Below are 7,142 nucleotides of genomic sequence, written 5' to 3'. Positions count from 1 at the left end.
CGCCAATGACGGGAGGCCACCATATTCCCGAGCCCCCACGCATGATTTGGTTTTAATAAGTAAGCACTTTGGTATTCGGATATTGCATTTACTTTCCGTACCTCTTATTCGATTATGATCCCGTTTATTGTATTTCTTGCTTTGCATACTCGCAAGACATATTCCGTATCGACCCCTTTCTTCGGGGGCTGCGTTTCATGCCCGCAGGTAAAAATACTCATTTTGGTGATCCACCAGCTTAGGATTTCCATTTAGCTACTTTGGGAGAGCTCCCTTGTTCCGGGGCCTACATTTTGGGTACAGACACCTTTGTTATATATGTATATGTATATGACTATTCATGGGTATGGCGGGGCCCCCGTCCCGTCATATGATTCCCGTTATTACTCTGTGAGGTCCAGCACACATATGTGTGGGTTGTGGGTAATCACTGTTCAGTTGTGTCTGTGTGCTTTGTGATTTGGACGTCCCCCCTATATTGTGATAGCCTTACCGGCTTATGTGTGATATCATCTGCTGACAGTGTGACAGCGCTATGCATATATATATTTGTGACAGACTTGGGGCGACGTTTCACTTTTCTGTATGTATAAGATCTGGTTATGCCAGCTATGATCTGACGTCTGACCTTTGTATATGTATAATCTGTTTGTACACTGATTATGGTTACTGAGTGCGTACGGGTGCCCGGCCGAGCACTAGTTACGGCCATGGGGTCGGGTCGTGATGAAGTGGTATCGTGAGCGTTCGTCCTCGGATTATCTACGGCATCGTGTCCAGCGCAGAGTCTTATTTATGGTGTGAAGCCGGCCACACTTATAAACGTGAGGTCGCGGGGCATTTAGGAATCGGTGACCCTTCGTCTTAGATCGTGCGACAGAGCCAAGTCCTAGGAAATGAGATTCTTTATACTAACTTTTGATTTCGAGCGGAAAGGACGACATCGACAGAAGGAAGTGATTGCCGATAACTAAGTATTTATAAGTAACGGCGATCGAGGTATGTTCCTCACCATTGGGAATCTGGAAGTCTAGGACGGAAAGTAGTCATATCCATAGGTGAAAAAGTGAGTATTGAGGATTGAAAAAAAAAAGGGCTAAAATAGTAATTGTGGAGTCGAAGAAAAGAGACCTTTTCTAATGCGGAAGGAGATGTGTTATGAGAACATTTTGGAATCGTTAAGACTTCAACTTACCCGCATTATGTGATGAAGGTCATGCGGTGAGGTGGACGCGATCATACTAGCATTAAAGCATCGTATTCATTAGAGTTCCAAGGTTAAGCGTGCTGCGGTGAGAGAAATTTTAGGATGGGTGACCCCCTGGGAAATGTTCTGAAAGTTTTATAAATTCAGACATAAGAAGCAAATGAGAAGCTAGAGTAATCTAAGGAAAAATTAGAGTCCATAGAAAGCAAGCAGTAAACCTTAAGAGGTCACGTAGAACGGGGTGGATTAGACCGGTGAAGAGAAAGAAAGTGCACCACAGTTCTAGAATTAGGGTGAGTTTGAGTAGCGTTTGCGAATATTTTTTAATCGAGATGCTGGTAACTATGTATATATATAGGTGCACATGATATCCCGCGCATGGCTATATCAGCGGATACGTGTATTCCGCCAACCAACGTGGCGGTATATGGAAGGCATTGATCGGACAGGGCAACGAGGTTCAAGTGGAAAAAATATATATATAAATGGCACAAATGTTACAAGGCAAGCTGATGTTGTTTTCACTACAGGTTAAGCTAGGAAAGTTCTAATACAATGATATTTGGAAAAGAAAGGAAGTGAGTAGATGGAAAGGCAAGGAATAAAAGTGACGCCTAATTGAGATTGGAAATACGGACATAGGGCAAAGTATAAACGGATAATAGTATAAGTACGCCCTTAAGGGGGGAAGCGAGTGCGAGAGATGCAAGTGTAAGATGGGGACAATCGACACTACAATATATTTGATACGGATGCTTGGGCTACAGGTAAGATCCCCGCCGAGACAAGTTAGTAAGATCTAAAAAAGCCAAAGAATAAAGGGGTAGAAGTTAGGATGATAATTGAGACAGTGCTGAGAATTAATTGTAGAGATCCTAAATGATATGACATTGGAAAGTGGGTGCTAAAAAAAAACAAGGGAGAGAATACGATAAGAGAATGATAACGAGTAAGTTACGGAGACATTGTGAAAGGCAACACTGCTATGCTGGATTAGAGGTTAAGATGTGGGCAATAGAGTTGTTCGCTAATGATACGGTGACCTATAAGTAGCAAGGGAGAAAGATAGAAAACCTCCTATAGTAGGAAGTGAGAAAAGGAAGGGAAAGGAGTATGACAAGATAGGCTACCAGCGAATGTTAGTACGGAGGGGAGATGTGAAAAGCATGAACAGGAAGAAGGAAAGATCGTGACTAAGATTGAGTACACTTTATACAAGTCGTACAAGAGTAGTTATGTTACCCATGAGCATTATATGCTAGGGATGAGACCAAGCAAATACTTAATGAGGAAAAGTTTGGATTCAGTAATAACAATATGGTTACGAGATTTTTGGGTGCATTAAGGAAAGATGTAAAGATGGTTTAAGCCAATTACCGAGATAGAATTTGTACTGAGGACAAACAGGACATGGCTATGGTTGAACCAAAGACCTATCCCGATACCAAGATAAGAGAGGCGAAGACGAAGTAAAACATAAGGATTAGTGAAGCCACGCTAAGGTATTTCTTGGGCTAATTTGAGCACCTTCGTATATTCGCGTAAAGATTGCAACATCATGTGACAGAAAGTTGAGAGCAAAATCTAAGCAAAGGGACAATAGAAGAGTTTGAATTAAAGATAAAGAGACGACACGAGATAACGTGCCTAGAATGTTACAAGTTGAGACGATTATAAGACGATTTAAGCAAGATGATCAGAACTAGCTGGTCACTAAAAGAGGGTGAATTTAGACGTCAAATTCTTTTAAAAGTATACCAGCTGATGATAGTTAAAGCCAGGAGCGGCTATGTAAAGTTATTATATGAGGGGACTTCGTCGCTACTTGATAACTAACTCCAAAGACAGAGACTAAGAGCAAAAGATAGAGTGATAATTAAAGCCTTTTAAGGAGTTGAGAAGAAATACATGAGGCTCGGTATGGCAGAAAGTGCGGATCACCTACGGGCTAGTTTGATGTTGAGGAACACTAAGTTAATCAGCCCCGTATATGACTCGAAGAAGCCATTGATAAGGTAACACTTGTTCGGGGAAAGGTTACTAACACTCGAGTCGACGAAGTCATATGCAGATAATCGACGTCGACACTTAGGGTTCCAGGTTGGCGAGTGAGCATTCTTGAAGATATCACCCATAAAAAGTGTAATGAGGTTGACAAAAAGGAGAACCCTATAGCTACCGGATCGTCAGGTAAGAAGATCGCGTACTAAGGACGTAGCTTCTGTTAAGGTATGGTGGCGGAGCGATAACAGGGAGAAGATGACTTGGGAAGCTGAAAAGAAGATGAAGAAGAAATATGGTGTTATATCCCGCATTTTTGTACATTGGAACAGTCCGGATTAACTATGGTAAGTTAGGGTCAAAACCATTCCGGGATGCAAAGTCGAGACTTTTGACCTTCGATTTCATTTTTAAGATATAAGTTGTGCATGAATTTGTTGGCATGGAACACTTAGAAAATTTGTGACCAAAATTGGAATTAATGAAAGTTGGAAATCATGCATAATTTCCTTGTCTTGGCCGTGTGGCCTTGAAGAAGGCCCACACATTTGTGGACAATTTTAATTGGTCCAACACTTGTGTGGGCCAAGATACACTTGTATAAGTCTTGCATTAGCTTAAAAGATGACTACTACTTCATCCTTATTCATTACAACACTTAGCAAAAAAAAATAGAAGTTGAAGAACTCCTCAAGAGAGGCTCTCGGCCAAGGAGACCAAAAATTGAAGATCAATTCTAGCCATTCCAAAATTATTTTGTTGATACAAACACACTAATTTGAGGTCCCTAAGTAGCGTGGAAGCATTGTTCGGGTCATCCAACCATTCGTTGTGTCAATTGCAAACCCTAGGCAAAGTGTGGAGTTGAAGAAGAAAGGTAAGAATTGATTATGTTTTATGTGTTATAAAGGTTGTATGCATGTTGTAGTATGCTAAAATGGACGAAAATCATGAAATATGGCATGTTGGAGTGAAGGTCGTGTGTGTAGTGCATAGCCGTGTGAGGTGTGTGTGTTGTGTTGTATTGAAGTAATGAATTGAAGTCTAGTTAGCATGTTGTGATCATTGTAGGGTGAAGAAATGAATGAGGATCATCTATATATGTTTGTAGGAGGTGTTGGCCTAATGTAGGCCATTTATGTGACAAGAAATGAATTAATATCGCTTAGTGTTTTAGTTGTTGTCCTTATGAATTCTATGTTGGAAATGAGAGTTTAATGACTCAAATTGATATTGTAATTGTTGCGGACTGATTTGGAGGTTATTGTACATTTGATGTAATTTGTATATTTATGAGAATGATATCGTTATAGTGTGGATTGTTGATACAAATCATGATTTGGAAGTGAGAGAGGTGTTATAGTTGTGTTCTCGGGTTGGGGATTGGTTTCGGGTGACTTGGAGAAATTGTTGGATTGTTTGAAATGTTGTATGAATTGCTTGAAATGTCTTTGAATATTGTTGGTATGGGTTCGGGTTAGTATTCGAAGGTATAAGCGTTGATGTTGGCTTGAAGGTAAGCCGTTAAATTGAATATATTGAAAGTTGTTGAATGATGAAAAAGAGAGTTATTAATGTTGTATTGCCTTTCGGATTGATTATTAATGTTGCTAGGTTGGTTGTTGTTGTTGTTGTTGTTGATTTGGCCGAGTTAAATTCTCGGGGTTGGCCTATTTACAGGAGAAATGCTGCCCAAATTTCTGTAGAATTTAGGGCTAAATTGGAATTAAATGCCCAAATGTCTCTAGCTAATGTTTGGCATATTATGACTTGTTTGTAGACCTTGGGAAGTCCGAGACGTAGGTGGGATTTATCTTGAGTTTGAGCTAGCGTTGAGTGCGTACGAGGTATGTAAAGCCCAATCCTTTCTTCCTTTGGCATGCCTTAGCTTCAAGTAGGCTATGACACGAGCTTCGAGGAAATTCGATTCTCGCAATCCGAGCATGTTTATGACTCTTATCTGTTTCTTGGAATTCGTATGTTGATATGATAAAGTATTGGCTTTTATGTCTTTGAAATATTTGATTTTCAACTTTTGCATAAAAAGTTTGGCCTTTAAAAAGTTCTGTAACTACGAACGCCCGTATCTTTCACAGAAAGGCTCGGATTGCCTCGATACGCTCGTAGGAGATTGTATGATGTATAATAAGTATGTTTTTCATAGGCGGGCCCGACTCGGGTCAACACCCGTCCGTGGGCCCCGCGACTCTTCTTTTTTGTAATTCTAAAGACTTTGGACAAATATGATATGACTAATATCCCAATTTTAAGTATGGTCGTTTTACCTATCATTTGAGTCTATGATAATGATTTTATGCATATGGTTACTCACGACTCCGTTCGTGCATTCTGTTATATCTTTCGCCAAGTCCCGGCCGGTTTCGTTATCGTGCGCACTATGATATACTCCGGTGTTATCTCGTGTTTATGATTCACCGAGCCCTCGCTCGAGGGCCGGTTCCTCGTATATTTGGTGTTATGCTGTGTATGGCGTTATCTCGTGTATGATATGTGACGGGAATACGGAGATTTGAAACTTTTTCGGTGTTATCTTTGTGTTATGGCGCCATCGACGGGCGGCGACCATATTTTCCGAGCCTTATGCATGACATGTATTTTTGAAAGTAAACATTTTGATATTTTGGAAACGCATTTACTTTCTGTACTTCTGTTCGAGTATGATTCATTTGTATACTATATCTTCTGCTTTGCATACTCAGTACATATTTCGTACTGACCCCCTTTCTTCGGGGGCGCGTTTCATGCCCGCAGTACGTACGCACGCTTGGTGATCCACCGTTTAGGACACCCTCTTCCGTCGATTGGAGTGCTCCCTTATTCTCGAGCCACATTTTGGTATATATTCGTTCGTTGCATTTGTATATATTGGTTCAAGGGTACGGCGGGCCCCGTCCCGTCATATGATTCGTTTGTCCGTTTAGAGTGTCCGTGGACATGTATGTGGGTTATGCCCATTACGTACGATTGTGTTTGTATGTCGTATGTTCTGGGCGATCTCATTCGCCGTGGCAGTCTCGTCGGCTTGCATTTGTATATGTTTTGGGCCGTTGCGCCATTTGATAGCCTTGTCGGCTTTTGATATATATATATATATGGCTGTGTTTGAGATATGTTTGCGACAGTTTGATATAATCTGAGACAACGTTTGATATTTGTGTCTGTACAAGCCATCTGTTTGCGACTCGGATTTATGAATGTGTTTGGGTGCCCAATTCGGGCACTAGTCACGGCCTACGGGGTTGGGTCGTGACATATGGTTGGTAGATGAGACTACGTGTTATAGTAATAAAGGAAAACCCTCCGAGATCCTTGTAAGACCTTATGAGACTAGTTTAACATTCGAGGACGAATGTTCTAAAGGGGGAAGGATGTTATATCCCGTATTTTGTACGTTGGAATATTTAAGTTAGTTGCGACAAGTTAAGGACAAGGCTATTTTTCGATTTGGTGTAATGCATAAGTTGTTTATGAATTTTATTGGTATGGAATATTAAGGGAAATTAGGGGCTAGAAGTTGAAATAAAAATTTCATGAAAAGGCCAAAGTGACCGTGTGTTAAGGTGGGACCCACATGTCGGGATTTAATAAAGGACATATGAAGAGATATATGGGTAGTACATGTGAAGTTGAGCAAGTCCTAAGAAGGACCCATAAGCTAAAAATGAGTGTAAGCCCTCCAAAAGGACGATTTAAGAAAACGTCTTCGGGTGATCTGAATTCGAGGGGCCAAAACGGTATTATGAGTTTGGAATTTGGAAAAACTCCCAGAATGAAAGTTTTATATAATTGAAATATCTTTCCAACCATAGGTCGTGGGTTCATAGGTGACATCGGGATAAGGAGATATGGACGTTTTAAGGCAGAAAGGTCAGTGGGCCAGGCCCAACCCGAGCCCAACCGGGTCAGGCCCATT

This window comes from Lycium ferocissimum, chromosome 1 (assembly GCF_029784015.1).
Source record: "Lycium ferocissimum isolate CSIRO_LF1 chromosome 1, AGI_CSIRO_Lferr_CH_V1, whole genome shotgun sequence".
Taxonomy (NCBI): Eukaryota; Viridiplantae; Streptophyta; class Magnoliopsida; order Solanales; family Solanaceae; genus Lycium; species Lycium ferocissimum.
Note: the sequence above shows the minus strand (reverse complement) of the source record.